The following is a 16,393-nucleotide window of genomic DNA, read 5'->3' on the forward strand; positions in this document are numbered from 1 at the left end:
ACTCTTCTTTTTCAAACTACTTGGTAGTTGGTGTCAAAATGACTACAACAGGATTATTGAAGAATACAATTTGAAAGTTGTGTTATTTTATGTTCAAGAAAATTAAATAAAAACAACTATTTTTTACCTAAGATGCTACAGTACACAATTACTTCCGAATGCATGATATCTTTTGATCTTTAAAGCAATCCTGTGCAGCTACCCAGGAAGCTGAGGCAGGAGAATGGCTTGAACCACGGAGCTGGAGGTTGCAGTGAGCCGAGATCGTGCCACTGCACTCCAGCCTGGTGACAGAGCGAGACCCCATCTCAAAAAAAAAAAAAAAGAAAAAAAGCAATCCTGTGAAATAAATTAGTAGATATTGTTCTGGCCTTTTAAGAGAAGAGAAAATGGATTGCTAGAATTTTCATTGATTTGCCTACTTGGCAAATGATAGAACATAGATAAAAAAATTGAGCCCAGGGGCCAGGCACGGTGGCTCACGCCTGTAATCCCAGCACTTTGGGAGGCTGAGGTGGGTGGATCACGAGGTCAGGAGTTCAAGACCAGTCTGGCCAACACAGTGAAACCCCGTCTCTACTAAAAATACAAAAAATTAACCAGGCGTGGTAGTGTGCACATGTAATCCCAGCTACTCGGGAGGCTGAGGCAGGAGAATCGCTTGAACCCAGGAGGTGGAGGTGGCAGTGAGCTGAGATGGTGCCACTGCACTCCCTCCTGGGTGACAGAGTGAGACTCTTTCTCAAAGAAAAAAAAAATTGAGCCCAGTTTTTTTATTTTTATTTTTTAATCTAGTCACTAGCTTCATTATAAACAGCAAAAATATCAATTAAATATGTGTTGCATACTTGACGTAGCGTAGGTCTTGTAATATCAGTTCTTACTATCTTACTTTTTTCAGGGCTCTATTGCACTGAAACGCATTGATTGGAGTTACTTCCGAACAGGTCTAATTTTTTACCATGGAGTATCTTACAACATGGAGCAGCACATTTTCTGCACATTGATGAGATAAAGTCTTATATACCTAGACCCAAAGGTTTCAAGGGCTTCTACTGCTCCATTATATATTGATAGGGTTTGACTGTATCCCCATCCAAATCTCTTCTTGAATTGCAGCTCCCATAATTCCCACGTGTTGTGGGAGGTACCCAGTGGGAGATAATTGAATCATGGGGGCAGTTTCCCCCGTACTGTTCTCATGATAGCAAATAACTCTCATAAGATCTGACAGTTTTATAAGGGGTTTCCCCTTTTGCTTGGCTCTCATTCTCTCTTGACTGCTGCAATGTAATCAGTGACTTTGCTCCTCCTTTCCCTTCCGCCATGATTGTGAGGCCTCTGCAGCCATGCTGAACTGTGAGTCAATTAAATCTCTTTCCTTATAAATTACCCAGTCTTGGGTATGTCTTTGTCAGCAGCATGAAAATCGACTAATACATGTATTGTGAAACTTTGAGATGGTGCCTTGTAATCCCGTAGGATTTGAACATAGTTTAACATCTGGTTAAAACCTGTTGTGGAAAAAGCCCACCACAGGGGTCAGTAAAAGAGATGCTTCGAGGAGTAGCACTCCTGCAAATCCCGGGACCACTGCACAAAATCTCTCAAAGCCACATTGCTTGGCTTTGGGGTGCCCCACTGCTGGCATCCAGGTCCCCTGAAACAGTGAATAATTCCGAGTGAACTGCTTTGTGATCCTTGTGAGATTCCTCTAAGATGGCGTCCTCTCCCGGTGGCTTTTGAGGAGTTTCTTTTTTGGGTTTTGCATGAAAAAAACATGCTCTTCTTGGGCATTGGTAGAAAAGGTGAGAAAAGGAAGGCCACGGAGACAGAGGCCAAGGATATGACGTTGAGGTAAAAGTACGACAGGTTCACCGGGGATACCAAGAGTTGGGCCAGCACCGACCCTGCTGTGTAGGCGGCCAGCGTGACACTCCTGCAGTAGCCGCTCACTCTCTGGTAGTGCTCGGGGCTGACCACGCTGTATATGTAGGCGTAGTAAGCCACTTCGGCGGCAGTGACCATCCTGTAGAAGAACTCTACAACCTGCATGGTCTTCACTCCTTGGCCAAACAACAGCAGCAGCCAGGTAATGATGAAACTAATACTTTGCAAGATGATGACTGGCTTGTAGCGGACATAATCGGTGAGGACAAACACAGGCGGCGGCAGCACCAGGTAGGAGTATGTCTAAATGGGGAAGATCTCATTTGTTATCTGCAAGATTAAGTGGGGAGAGTGCAAAGACAAAAAAAATCAGGACGTGAAATACACCCTGGGCCTCTGACACTTAACATTATCAAGATGACATGTATCAACCCCAGGACGCACTGCTTGGCCTTTGCCAAAGTGGGTCTAGTTTCATGGTTTACATGAATTTCTAACAATATTTTGGAAAGCAATGGAAAACTGAAATTCAGGGAAACAAATTGAACGACAGATATTCATAAGGTGTGAATTTATACTTCCAGGTGTAAAAAGCACAGCAGCTATTATCTTAGTTATCTGCCTTTTAAACTTTATAAATGTAATTTTATCTGCAATAAGCTATGGAGGCTAGGAAAAGAGGCCATAATGGATAAATTAATCTTTTTACACTAGACAGGATTTCCAGAACAATCCAGGGCTGCTCAGATACTGTTGCTTACTAGCATGTAACAAAATAGTTTATTCTTCTTCACAGTGAGAACTAAAAGGTCAAAAAGGATGTTTCAGTACTGGAAGAACCTGACCTCCTTCTTTCCCTTTGATATCCATCAGTACAAAAGTGAGGAGCCCATTGCGATACCATCTCGGTGATCAGGAAAATATGGAACAAATGACCAGTTTGAGATTGAATGTCAGAGGAAGAAATGTGTGTGTTTATCTTCTACTCTTCCGTTTTCTTCACTTTACTTTTCTGGGCTGCCCTGGAGGAACCATAAGAAACTACTTAGTAGCTCTCTCATTCAAGTCAATTTTGGCCACAGTTTCTCTTGGAACTGGTGGCACTGGCCAATTATCGGAGCCTATCTGTAGTAAGTGATTATTTCACTTTCTATAAGGGGAGTGTACAGTGGGTGGAGGATGTCATAAAGGCGGTTGGGGTAGACCTTCCCAAATCCCTGTCCTCTGAATTTCTAGACAACCGAAATAAATCCACAGATTTACTGAGCCTGAGAATGCCCTTTGCTATGACCTAATCTTTGTCCTCACGCTTTGGGTTCCCAGGTAGACTTTTACCCAAGCACTCTTGAAGTTTGGTAGAACTTTATTCTTGCTGTTTTTGGCTTTTGGGTATAGTCACTAACATGGTAAAAGCTGTATGCCAGATATGCTTTTTGTGACAATCTCTGGTATTTGAATCCAGCCCAGTCATAGCTTCTAGCTAAACCAGTTTGTACCTAATGGGATGTACTGGTGTTTATTGTGAAGATAAAAGGTGGATTGGTTTAGAAGGCAAAATCTACTTGGTGTGAGGTGGGTGAATGTAGATGGTGGCTAGGAAAGAGAGGCAAAATAAGATAAAATTGTTGGGTGCAACTGCTAATGCCTGTAATCCCAGCACTTTGAAAGGCCAAGGTGGGAGGATTGCTTGAGCCTGGGAGTTCCAGACCAGCCTAGGCAACATAGTGAGACCCTCTCTCTACAAAAAAAAAAGTAAAAATTAACCTGGCACCTATAGTCCTAGCAACTTGGAAGGCTGAGGCAGGAGGATTGCTTGAGCCCAGGAGTTTGAGGCTGCAGTGAGCTATGATCATGCCACTGCACTCCAGCCTGGGCATGCCATTTAAGACCATGGATTCTGCAGTCAGACAGTCAGGTCCAAATCCTTCTCTGCTGCTTACAAACATGTGACCTTTGGTAAGTTACTGGACCTCTTTATACCTCAGATTCCTCATTTGTAAAGTGGGGATGATAATATGTTTTGAGGATTCCATTTGCTAGTACATGTTAAAACAATGCCTGGCACGCACTACGCAGTCATCAGTCATAAGCTATACAATTTGCCATACTGATGGCTTTGAAAGGTATTGATGTGCTGACACGCACATCTTACCACTAGCCTGGGATCTCCTTGAAAGCAGGGATTCAGTTTTGTCACCTTAGAGTCTAGCACAGTGTCTGACCCATCAAAGGTATCGAGCTGGGAGCAGTGGCTCATACTTATAATCCCAGCACTTTGGGAGGTAGAGGCGGGTGGATCACTTGAGGCCAGGAGTTCGGGACCTGCCTGGCCAACATGGCAAAACTCTGTCTCTACTAAAAATACAAAAATTAGCCAGGCATGGTGGCACATGCTTGTAGTGCCAGCTACTCTGGAGGCTGAGGCACAAGAATTGCCTGAGCCTGGGAGGCAGAGGTTGCAGTGAGCCATGATCTTGCCACTGTACTCCAGCCTGGGCAGCAGAGCGAGACCCCGTCTCAAAAAAAAAAAAAAGTATCCTAGAAGCGCTTGTTGAAAGTACAGTCATCAAACCAGACTTTTCTAACTGACCATAAAAATTCAAATAATAATATGTTTTCCAAACGTTTAACTTATTTAAAGTTGTTCTCTGGAGTGAGAACTACAAGCCACCATCTGATTCTCAAGAATATGCTGGTTACTTACTCCTAAAACAGCTCTGGAATAAGGAAAAGAGGATTTCCTGGTGGGAAGAACATGGGCATTGTAGTTGAGTAAATTTAAATCTCTAATCCACTCTTTCAAGTCATGTGATCCTGTCCGAGTTTCTCTGTGTCTTGGGGCCTCAGTTTCCCTTACCTGACTAGGGAGATTGTAATGCACATCACACAGGTGTAGTCGTGAAGAAATTTCCTGGCCTAATGCTTTCATGGTAGCAGGTGCATAACGTGGGTTACATTCCACGTTATGCCACCTCTACGTAGGAATCCACATCTAGCTTCTGTGGCCATGGAAGAGAGAAGGACCATCTTTCAGAGCGTGGAGACACTGGTCATCATCCAGCTTGTATAAGTCACAGTCAGGTGCTGGAGCCTGAAACCATTACGTTTTAAGTGAGTTTAGCAATTGAGATTGTTATTTACACTGATTAGTCCCGCTGGTGATTAAGGGGAATAGCCAGGGGATACCTGTATTCATTAGAAATAATCCTCTGGAAACTGAGATATTAAATAATTGCATACTTTAGAAAAATGCATAATTTCTTGTCACCAGATCCATTGCAGTTTTACAAGTGTATTTTGGAGAACATTAATTCCTGGGTTACTTCTAATAAAATAGAGAGTAGAAATGATTTCTAGGGCCAGGCACAGTGGCTCACATCTATCATCCCAGAGTTTTGGGAGGCCAAGGCAGGAGGATCACTTGAGCCCAGGTGATGGAGGCTGCAGGGAGGTATGATCGTGCCACTGCACTCCAGCCTGAGTAATAGTGTGAGACCTTGTCTCAAATAAAACCCCCCAAATTAGCCAGGAAATCTCAAATCCTGTTTCTGAATCAGTCATGGACAAAACATCACTCACCATTTTTGAGGACCAGGAGAGACCATGGCTTCAGGTTTTTACATTGGAAATAATTCCTGATTCCTTCCCTAATGCTAGCAGCAGAATGTTTAATTCAAGATGGTTGAATGGGTTGGTTCAACTAAATTAGGAAGTCCATCACCAGCACAGTGAAAAGACTCAAAGAATATGAGTGATCACATGGAGAAACAGCTACAACAAATCCTCTTCAGTGTGAGATTTCCACAACTCTGATTAGGATGGGCACCAAGTTTGCCCCCTGCTAGTATCTTCATTTATTATAAAAAGACGGTGAATGGTATATTATTTTATTTGTCAGCATTCTGCTTACATGGCCCCTCTGAACTGAATGCTTTTCCTTATGGACTACAGAAAACGAATGACTACCTAGGAAAAACTTTGAAAACATAAAGAATACAATATCCCTTGATTATGTGGTCTCTCTGAGATGGAAGGGAGCAAAAAACAGCCTGAAAGATTCAAACATTCTTTCCTTAGGGCTATTTTTCTAACTTCAAGACATTCTTCTATTTTTACAATTAAAAGCAGAGTTATAACTATGTAACAAAAAAGACAAACAGTGAACTTACAATCCCATGTTATGCCAGTGGCATACTTTTTAATATATCAAGCAGGTGTTAATTTTTATTTACTGTTTAATCTCTGCTTCAAAGGTCATTGGTTAACATGGTCATTGGTTAAAATCAGTTAAAACGTCACCGAAGAAATGCTCTGATTTGCTCCTAATTATGTTAGAATGTAAATTTCTAACCTTTGCAAGGAAGATGGGTGCAGAGAAAGCAGTGGACTTCTGGTGTGGGCCACTGGTCTATCCTAGTGTTGCTATAGACAGGGAATCCTGGAACTTGGGGGCTCTGGCTATTGCAGAGCTGGTGGGCTGCTCTGAGCAGCTTGGTATTTCATAAACATCCCAGGTATTACTGTGATGTGGTCATCAGATATTTTTTTCTGTTGTACTTAATCACAGCTAGCTGACCTTACTCAGATTCCTTAACCTGAGTCCCACTGATTAAGAGAAGATAAAAATTATCCACTATTTTGTTTGTAAGGAGTAAATAAGATCAATAGGGGAGGAATCCAAGCAGCACCTAGTATAATAAATACAGCTGTCTTTCCCTTGCTTTTCCTTGAAAATCTCGTCTAGTCCCAGTCACCCAGAAGATCACAAGGACCAATGAATTGATGATAAAATAAAAGCTCATAATGTCAGACCCAGCTAATATAGATTGTTGATCATCTGTACAAAAATCAATGTAAAAGGTTACAAAATCAATTTCAAGGCTATCCTGTAAGAATAGAGAGAGATTGAAAAAGTAAATTTATGACTTAATTAAGGTTGCAAGGAAAACTGTTTCTTTAAGGAATTACATTGCTTGAAAGCACTTTATAAATACTAACTTATGTAAGACTAGCAATAAATCATTCTTAACTGCTTTTTAATCAAATGTTCAGTCCTTCATTCCATAGTTCCTTCCATAGGGAACCCTTGGTCGGCTTCGTTAAATTCTGCTCAAAATACATGCTTTCCACACCCATACTTCCCTATTTGGATGTTTTACTGATTCATTTTGATTCTTCTCTACATAGTCTAAATCAGCAAATATTTACCATATGTACTTTTTAAAGAGTTGAAAGGAAGTTATCCCTATATTCTAGCTCCTCATGACTCGTGTCTCAGCATGAAAAGTATTTTTTTATCCAGATTACTTAAATCAACATTGCATGCCAACATTTCCCATCTGAACCTTGGCCTGCCCGTTTTTCCTGGCAATGTTGCTTAACACCCACTGACCATGTAGTCTCATCATTTTTAATGGTGATGAGGCAGATTTCCTCCTAGTTCACATTGAATAGTCTATGTCACTGATCTTGCTATTTGGATGCCATGAGCTAGGACTAGGGACTCATTTCAATGGCCTGTTTCTCTGTCACCCAGGAAATCACAAGGCTCAATGAATTGCTGATAGCAATTTTGGTACTGAAAAGTAGGGCGGGGCTATACCAAATATGTAAAAGTGTGGAAGTGCCTTTGGAATTCTGTAATGGGTAGAGGCTAGAAGTGTTTTGAAGCACTTCATAGAAAAAGCCTAGATCACATGTCTGAAATTGTTGGTAGAAATACAGACATTAAAGGCAATTCTGGGCCGGGTGCAGTGGCTTATGCCTGTAATCCCAGCACTTTGGGAGGCCGAGGCAGGTGGATCATGAGGTCAGGAGTTCGAGAGCAGCCTGGCCAACATGGTGAAATCCCATCTCTACTAAAAATACAAAAATTAGTTGGGCGTGGTGGTGCGTGCCTGTAATCCCAGCCACTCAGAAGGCTGAGGCTGGAGAATTGCCTGAACCTAGGAGGCAGAGGTTGCAGTGAGCTGAGATCATGCCACTGTACTCCAGCCTGGGCGACAGAGCAAGACTGCCTGGTGGAGTCGGGGTGGGCTGGAGGAAAGACAATTCTGATGAGGGCTCAAAAGGAAGAGGAGAGCTACAAAGAAAGCTTCTATTGTCTTAGAGAATACATGTACCACCATGTACTGAATGTTTCTAGAATTATGCACATTACAAGGTGTTTCTGGTGAGGTCTCAGATGGAAAGGGGGAGCTTTTATTGGACACTGAAGGAAAGGTGATTGATCTGTGTTATAAAGCAGCAGAGAACTTGGCTGTATTATGTTGTGCTGTTGGAAGGAAAGTAGAATTTGTAAGTGATGATGCACTTGGATATTTAGCTGAGGAGAATCCCAAGCAAAGTGTGCAAAGGGGAAGCCTGATGTCTCCTTGTTGCTTGTAATAAAATGTGAGAAGAAAGAGATAAATTGAAGAAGGAACTGCTAAGCAAAAAGGAAGCAGTACCTGATTTGGAAAATTCTCCACCTGTCCAAATAGTATACTATAGAAATGTCAAAAGTATGGCTCAACAAGTGTTTGCTAAATAAATGAGGTGTGTGGCTCATGGATCCAATCATTTATCTCATCAGAAGCCAGGAATAGAGATGTAGTTGTTCAGGAAAGATCTGTGCAGGGCCCTCTTGTCTGATTGCTTAGATCACCATGAATTTCTTGGGAGGCTGACAACGTTTTTGAGAATTTTATACCAGGAGAAACATTGCCATTCTGTACTGAAAGAGACCATAAAATTTACAAGAATGACTTAAAGGCTGGAGTGCTGGTTGCAGAGGCCGGTCTCGAACTCCTGACCAGTTCGAGACCAGCCTAGCCAACAAGATGAAACCCCATCTGTACTAAAAATACAGAAATTAGCCAGACGTGGTGGCGGGCACCTGTAATCCCAGCTACTCAGGAGGCTGAGACAGGAGAATCGCTTGAACCTGGGAGGCAGAGGTTGCAGTGAGCTGAGATCACGCCATTGCACTCCAGCCTGGGTGACAAGAGTAAAACTCCATCACAAAAACAAACAAACAAACAAAAACATTGTAGTCTTTTATGAGAACATCTAAGTTTTTAAACAACCACCATATGGGTGTAAAAGATCATCAGGCCATAGAGGATTATGCTCAGGCCTTGAAATCTTTTTTTTTTTTTTAATTGTAAGTTTTCTTCAGTCTCAGAAGGTATCAGGCCTTGAAATCTAATGGAACTTGCCTTCCTAGGTTTCAGACTTGCTTGGGACCCATGACCCCTTTTTTCTTTCCATTTTCTCCCTTTTGGAATGAAAATGTCTGTCCTATGCCTAGATATTGTATTGTGTAAGCAGATGACTCATTGTCTGACTTCACGGGTTCATGGATGAAGAAGAGTTTGCCCCAGGGTGATTCATACTCTGAGTCTCAGCCATCAATGATGTAGATGACAACAATTGGGACTTTGAGTTCATGACATTTAGATGAAATTTTGGACTTAGAGTTGATACTGGAATGGTTAAGACTTTTGGGAATATTTGGAAGGGGTGGATATATTTTGCATGTGGGAAAGATGAATTTTGGGGCAAAGGGGAAGACTATTATGGGTTGCTTGTGTCCCCCAGAAAGACACGTTGAAGTCCTAACCCCCAGCATCTCAGAATGTGACTTTATTTGAAAATAGGGTTGATGTAGATGTAATTAGTTAGGTTATGATAAAGTCATGGTGGAGTAGGGTGTGTTCTTAATCCACTTGGTGTCCTTATAAGAAAGGGAAAAGAGACACAGAGACAGACCTGACAGTGAGAAGACAGCCATGTGAAGACCAAGGCAGAGATTGGAATGATGGATCTACATGCCATGGAACACTGAGAATTGCTGGTAAACACCGGAAGCTGAAAGATGCAAGGAAGGGCTCTCCCCGATAGGTTTCAGAGGGTACATGGCCCTGTTGACATCTTGAATTCAGACTTCTAGCCTCCAAAACTGTGAGACAATAAACTTATGTTGTTTTAATCCAACCAGTATTTATGGTATGTCATTAAAACCACCCTAGGAAGCTGACACAGATTGTGGTACACCTAATTTGAATTTTTAATCATTTGCACAAAATGTGGGATTAAATCTTTAATTAAAATATTTCATTTAAATCTACTGTATTCTGATTTTCCATGTATCGATACTTTCATTATTGTTAAATACAAATAGGACAGATGAATCTATATATACATATGGAGTGAAATTTTCCAGTTTGTTTTTGTTATCTTTAGCTAGGTAATAAATGTTAGTTACACCCCATATGGTGGTTGTTTGAAAACTTAGATGTTCACATAAAGGACTACAATGTTATTTATTTATTTATTTATTTGTTTGTTTGTTTTGAGACAGAGTCTTGCTCTGTTGCCCAGGCTGGAGTGCAATGACGCGATCTCGCCTCACTGCAACCTCTGCCTCCCAGGTTCAAGCGATTCTCCTGCCTCAGCCTCCCAAGTAGTTGGAATTACAGGTGCATGCCACCACACCTGGCTAATTTTTGTATTTTTAGTAGAGGCGGGGTTTCACTATGTTGACCAGGCTGGTCTCAAACTCCTGACCTCCCACCTCAGCCTCCCAAAGTGCTGGGATTACAGGCGTGAGCTACTGCGCCTGGCCTACAGTGTTATTTTTAAAAACTAGATATTATATGAAATGCAGACATGATAAAGGGGTGCTTAACCCTTTTAGGTGACCTGCCTTTTTAAGAAAATTGCAATTTTCATAAAAAAATTATACATTTTTAAATAGTTTAGTCATTACTCGTTTTGTAATTTATTTTATATTGATCTTCCCCTCTGAGATTCAAATGTTTGTAACCATTGCTGTCTTTTTTACAGGTCTCTCTTCTTTATCAAGTTATCATATTTGGGAACAAGTGTAACGTGGTAGAAATGAAGATGTCTCTTGCGTGGGAGGCTGATGCTCCAAGGGAACCTTGGGCAGGATCCATGCTTTCTGCTAATACAGGCTTCATCCACCCTAAGTGCTCAGGCAGCATTTGGAGAAGGAAGAAGGATGACTGGAAGGAAGAAAGTTACTTTTTTTTTTTTTTGCAGTTGTGGGGAAATTGCACTGATTCACGCATGTACTTTTATCCAGTCTCCCCGGTCACGAACAGAGCGTAATTGCTGCACGTCTGGCCAGAACAAACACTTGAGCTGGAAATACCAAACTGTATATATGTTAAACACAGGCTAGTTTTACAGAATTTTCACCTCTACTTCTCAATACAAAACCTGTTTTTCACAACTAGCATTACCCCCACACGCAGAAATTTTTAAAGAAAAGATGACTAGGTCTATTCTAGAACCTTTTGTTATTCCTGGCAGTAGTACAATGAAATTGGGTCTAGTGGTATTTATTGTTGGGGTGGATGTAACTCCTATTGAATCTGAAAGCACAGCATCAAGTGAAAACTGCTGAACAAATGCTAAGCATAGAAACTCTTCTGTTTATGAACTTTTTGGTTTTCAATAGGCTGCCCTGAGTCTGCTTTTTTGTTCTTAATTGAACACAACATGGTACAAAAAATTACTACCCCTGGCCGGGCGCAGTGGCTCACGCCTGTAATCCCAGCATTTTGGGAGACCGAGGCAGGTGGATTCCAAGGTCAGGACTTCGAGACCAGCCTGGCCAACATAGTGAAACCCTGTCTCTACTAAAAAGTATAAAAATTAGCTGGGCATGGGGGTACATGCCTGTAGTCCCAGCTACTCAGGAGGCTGAGGCAGGAGAATCACTTGAACCCGGGAGGCGGAGTTTGCAGTGAGCCGATATCGTGCCACTGCACTCCAGCCTGGGTGACAGAGTGAGACTCTGTCTAAAAAAAAAAAAAAAAAATTACCTGTGGGTGCTGGGCTGAGCCATGATTTTGTTCCTTATCTGGAGGGATTAAGGACTGCTTGGCTAAGCTCATCCCCAGTTATTGACTCAGTGGGACTTCTGGGGAGGGTGTGAAACCAAAATTTTTTATTTCTAACAAATTCCCAGGTGTTGCTGCTGCTGCTGCTGGTTGTGGACCTCACCTTGAGAACCACTGCGTAGCTCACAGCCGTCTTGGCCAGCTCTCAGGCTCAAAGTTTCAAAGAGATTTCTGTAGTCATTTTAGCTGTAATTCCCCCGAGGGTTACACTAGAGGGCAGTGTGATCACAGCTACTGCGATGGAGAGCAGGTTGACTTCACACTGAATCCAGACCGAGGTTTTATATTTTGTTTACGGATGTTTCATGTAGGCATTTGTAGGTAGAAAAGATTCTGCTGCTAAAAAGAAGTTAAAAGTTTGCTCTCTCTCCTGTCTTTTTATTTTATTTACTTATTTTTTTGATACGGAGTTTCGCTCTTTTTGCCCAGGCTGGAATGTAATGGCACGATCTCGGCTCACTGCAACCTCTGCCTCCTGGGTTCAAGTGATTCTCTTGCCTCAGCCTACCAAGTAGCTAGGATTACAGGCATGCACCACCACTCCTGGCTAATTTCATATTTTTGGTAGAGATGGGGTTTCACCATGTTGGCCAGGCTGGTCTCGAACTCCTGACCTCAGGTGATCCGCCCGCCTGGGCCTCCCAAAGTGCTGGGGTTACAGGCGTGAGCCACCACGCCCAGCCTTTTTATTTTAAACTCATATATATTTATTAGCTGGAGAGCTGAGGCTATTGAGGTGTACAATTTTATTTTCCATTATTCAGAGAGTGTTAGAGATGAATTTGCTATTTGAGCTCACTTTTCTAAACGTGTTTTCAGTGACTACTGTTTTGTTAGTAGTAGAAATAGGGTTTGAGACCAAATAAAGCTGGAAACACTGAGTTAAAGTTACACAGACTCCTTTATTAAAATGTTCCTTAGAGCCTGTATTTGTACATTGGAAACCACTGGGAGGAGGATGCGGAAGGCAGGACCGCTGTGGGAGTAATGCCTTCTGGGTATTTTGGACAGGAAACACCTGCCTGGTCCTGATTCTTCGTCTTTTCCATAAGGAATTAAAAACTGGAAGAGAAAAATGACTGCTATGTAGTGACAGGACCTGTCTCCGGACTGCAGTCCAGGGTACTTTCCGTAGGACCAAAATATTATTACCTGCAGTTCTATGTGCAATGACAATACCCAGGCCAGTCAAATGTACTCCATCTTCGGGCCTTGGGTCTTCCTATTCCACCTGTTAGAACACTCTTACTCCAGGCACCTGCAGCCTTGCCTCCTCACTGCATGCAGAGTGCTTAAATAGCACCTTATTAAACAGGACCTCCCAGACCACTCTCCAAAATGGGCCTCCTTGGGCCACTCTCTATTTTCGTACCTTGCTTTGTCACCACCTGTTATGTGCTTAATTATTTTTTGTTTGCTTCTTCTCTCTAAAATAGAGCTAGAACAGAAGGGACTTTATCTATCTTAGTGTCTGCTATATCCCTAGTACTTTGTAGGTGCTCAGTGAACATATACTGGATGAATTAATATTTTCAAAGTATAGAACATAAGATTGGTTATTCTATTAGCCAGAGTTCTCCAGAGAAATGGAACCAACATATTGATATATAAGTATACATAACACATTATATATATATATATATAATGTTAAATATGTTAAATGGTAAAAACTGATATCTTTTATTAAATGGTTCTAACAGTACCCAGATAATGTGAACATTATATACATTTACAGAAAAATTTCCACTTGCACTTCTGGGTTTAAAAGTGCAATATCTGGCCAGGCGCGGTAGCACACACCTGTAATCCTAGCAATCTGGGAGGTCGGGGCAGGCGGATCTTTTAAGCCCATGAGTTCAAGACCAGCTTGGGCAACATGGCAAGACCTCATCTCTACGAAAAAATACAAAAAGTAGCCGGGTGTTGTGGTGGGCGCCTGTGGTCCTAGCTACACGGCTAAGATTATACCTAGACCTACACTACACCTATGCCTAGGCGGGAGGATCACCTGAGCCTGGGAAGTTGAGGCTGCAGAGAGCCATGATTGTGCCATTGCACTCCAGCCTGGATGACAGAGTGACACCCTGTCACAAAAAATAATAAAAGTGCAATGTCTGACACTTTCTAGTAATTGTTTAAATGTAATGATATTGTATACTCTGGTTTCTCTTCAAATTGTGTACATCTTTTGCCTTTTAAATGTAATGGAATTTTATTTTATTTTATTTTATTTTTTTGAGATGGAGTTTTGCTTTGTTGCCCAGGCTGGAGTGCAATGGCGCGATCTCGGCTTACTGAAACATCCGCCTCCCAGGTTCAAGTGATTCTCCTGTCTCAGCCTCCCGAGTAGCTGGGATTACAGGCATGCGCCACTACGCCCAGCTAATTTTGTATTTTTAGTAGAGACGGGGTTTCTCCATGTTGGTCAGGCTGGTCTCCAACTCCTAACCTCAGGTGATCTGCCCGCCTCTGCCTCCCAAAGTGCTGGGATTATAGGCGTGAGTCACCATGCCTGGCCAGTATTTTATTTTTATATACTCTGGTTATGTTAGAGAATATCTTTCTAGGCTTCAGGGAGTTTGAATTTAAATATTATTAAGGTAAGGGGTATTCATATTTATCCAAAGGCCTCTCTGAGAAGGAATTCTATACTGGGTTTGACTGTAATTAAGGTAGCTGCCTTGGAGAATACTGGTCATTTTAATTTTCCACTCTCCAAATTTCATAGAAGTGTTTCTCGTTGTCAGACTGACCTACAGTCATACAGGGAAGGGAATCCAGGCAACATCATCCCAGGTTTCTTCCATAAAGGAAGGAGGAGACTCTAGAAGGTGGTGGTGGTGGTGGTGGTGATGCCAACAGACATGAAGTACAGGACCTTTCAAATGAGATTTTGAAGTTCACACACCTTCCCTAAGGCCCACCTTCCCCTCCTCCACTGAGCATCAGGGGGTTGCATTGTCTGTCCCTGAGCCACAAGGCCCCTCCTCTCCTGCTGACTGCGAGGCAGTGGGGGTGGGGAGTGGAGTGTGTGTGGTCTTAGATAGAAAAGAAAGCCTGAAAAGAAACGTAATGTGCTAAACAACTGATGTGTTAAACACCTGCCTTCTGATATTCTTAAATGGCAGTCCTGTCTCCAGTGAGAAATAAATGTCTTTTGATAAATGCATTTACACTTACTCTCTAGTCACGATCAGCCAGTCCTCTGGGTAATGCCACTTTGAAGGAAGGTTGGATGCTTATCAGGAGAGAGTGAGTGGCCTTGGGTGGAATCCAGTGCCCAGTGGGGGACAGCTTTAGGGGGATGACCTTCCAGATCACACCACACTGGCTGCCACCCGCTCTGCCCTGCACGAAGTGGACCCAGGTGAAATAGCCCTTCTTGGAGACCCATTAGATGAATTCTTGTCTTCCTTAAAGTAAAGTTATTACTGTTCCAATTTATATCAACCAAACTCTTGCTTACATGGAGTAGGTGGCAATGACAGTTAGAAACTGAATTATACCCATAAAGAGCAATGCTGATAAGGAGAAAAACCTGTCAGTGGTTGAATTGACACTGGCTGCTTCCCATCTACTTTGACTTCACAGAAAGTGGGGAAATGCTCTTTTTTTGTGGGATACTTCTGAGGTTTCCTGGGTCTTTCCTGTGCAAATGAATGATGAAATAACTATCTGCGGAGTCACTTAGGAGCCTTACTGGGGTCAGCCATTTTCTGTGCTCCAGAAAGCCCACTCTCTTTTTTCTTCCATTATATTTCTATCTCGTCTGACCACGTGTTGTTGCACAACTCCAAGGCTGAACTTGGAACTGAGCTTCCAGTCTTTTCTTCCTCATGCTCTCATGCTTTTCAGAGACCTGGAGATGCTGAAATTCCTCTGCCTTTTCTTGTCTCTTTGCCTGCTCTAGCACTTCTGTCCTCTGAATTTGGTGGGAGAAAGTCAGAAGAAATAAATCTCACAGAATAAACAGAATAACAGTCCCCTTAGACAGAGGAGGTGATGAAGAGGAAAAAATACAGACATGGAGATAGATGGTCTTAAAGGAGAAAGGAGATTGGAAGCCAGTCCCCACAACTAACAAGGAGAGTAATAATGCTGCCTTTTCAGGATTTTTTTTTGGGTTGTGAGGGACAGGATCTTACTCTGTTGCACAGGCTGGAGTGCAGTGGTGCATTCACAGCTCGCAGCTCACTGCAGCCTTGACTTCCTCAAGCTCAAGCAATCTTCCCACCTCAGCTTCCCAAGTAGCTGGGACTACAGGCACACGCCACCATGCCTGGCTAATTTTTGTATTTTTTGTAGTAGAGACAGGGTTTCATTATGATTCCCAAGCTGGTGTCGAACTCCTGGGCTCAAGCAACCCACCTGCCTCAGCCTCCCAAAGTACTGGGATTGCAGGCGTCAGCCACTGCACCCGGCCTCTTTTTCAGGTTCTTGAGCTCAAATGTCAGCATCATCACTTTCTAGCTATGATCTTGGGAACTTAGATGTGGTCACTGATATTGTCCTTGCTTCTCATTGCTGCCTCCAGACAATTATTCCCAACTCCTTGGGAGAAAATGAAAATGTCAATCTATTTGAAACTC

General features: G+C 42.4%; 1 pseudogene; it reads right to left on the reverse strand.

Annotated features, from left to right (window-relative positions):
• Positions 1-1,389: 1,389 nt before the first annotated feature.
• Positions 1,390-4,819, reverse strand: LOC100609001 (thiamine transporter 2-like; annotated as a pseudogene).
• Between the last annotated feature and the right edge of the window lie 11,574 nt (positions 4,820-16,393).

The sequence above is a fragment of the Pan troglodytes genome, chromosome 13 (assembly GCF_028858775.2).
Source record: "Pan troglodytes isolate AG18354 chromosome 13, NHGRI_mPanTro3-v2.0_pri, whole genome shotgun sequence".
Classification (NCBI taxonomy): domain Eukaryota; kingdom Metazoa; phylum Chordata; class Mammalia; order Primates; family Hominidae; genus Pan; species Pan troglodytes.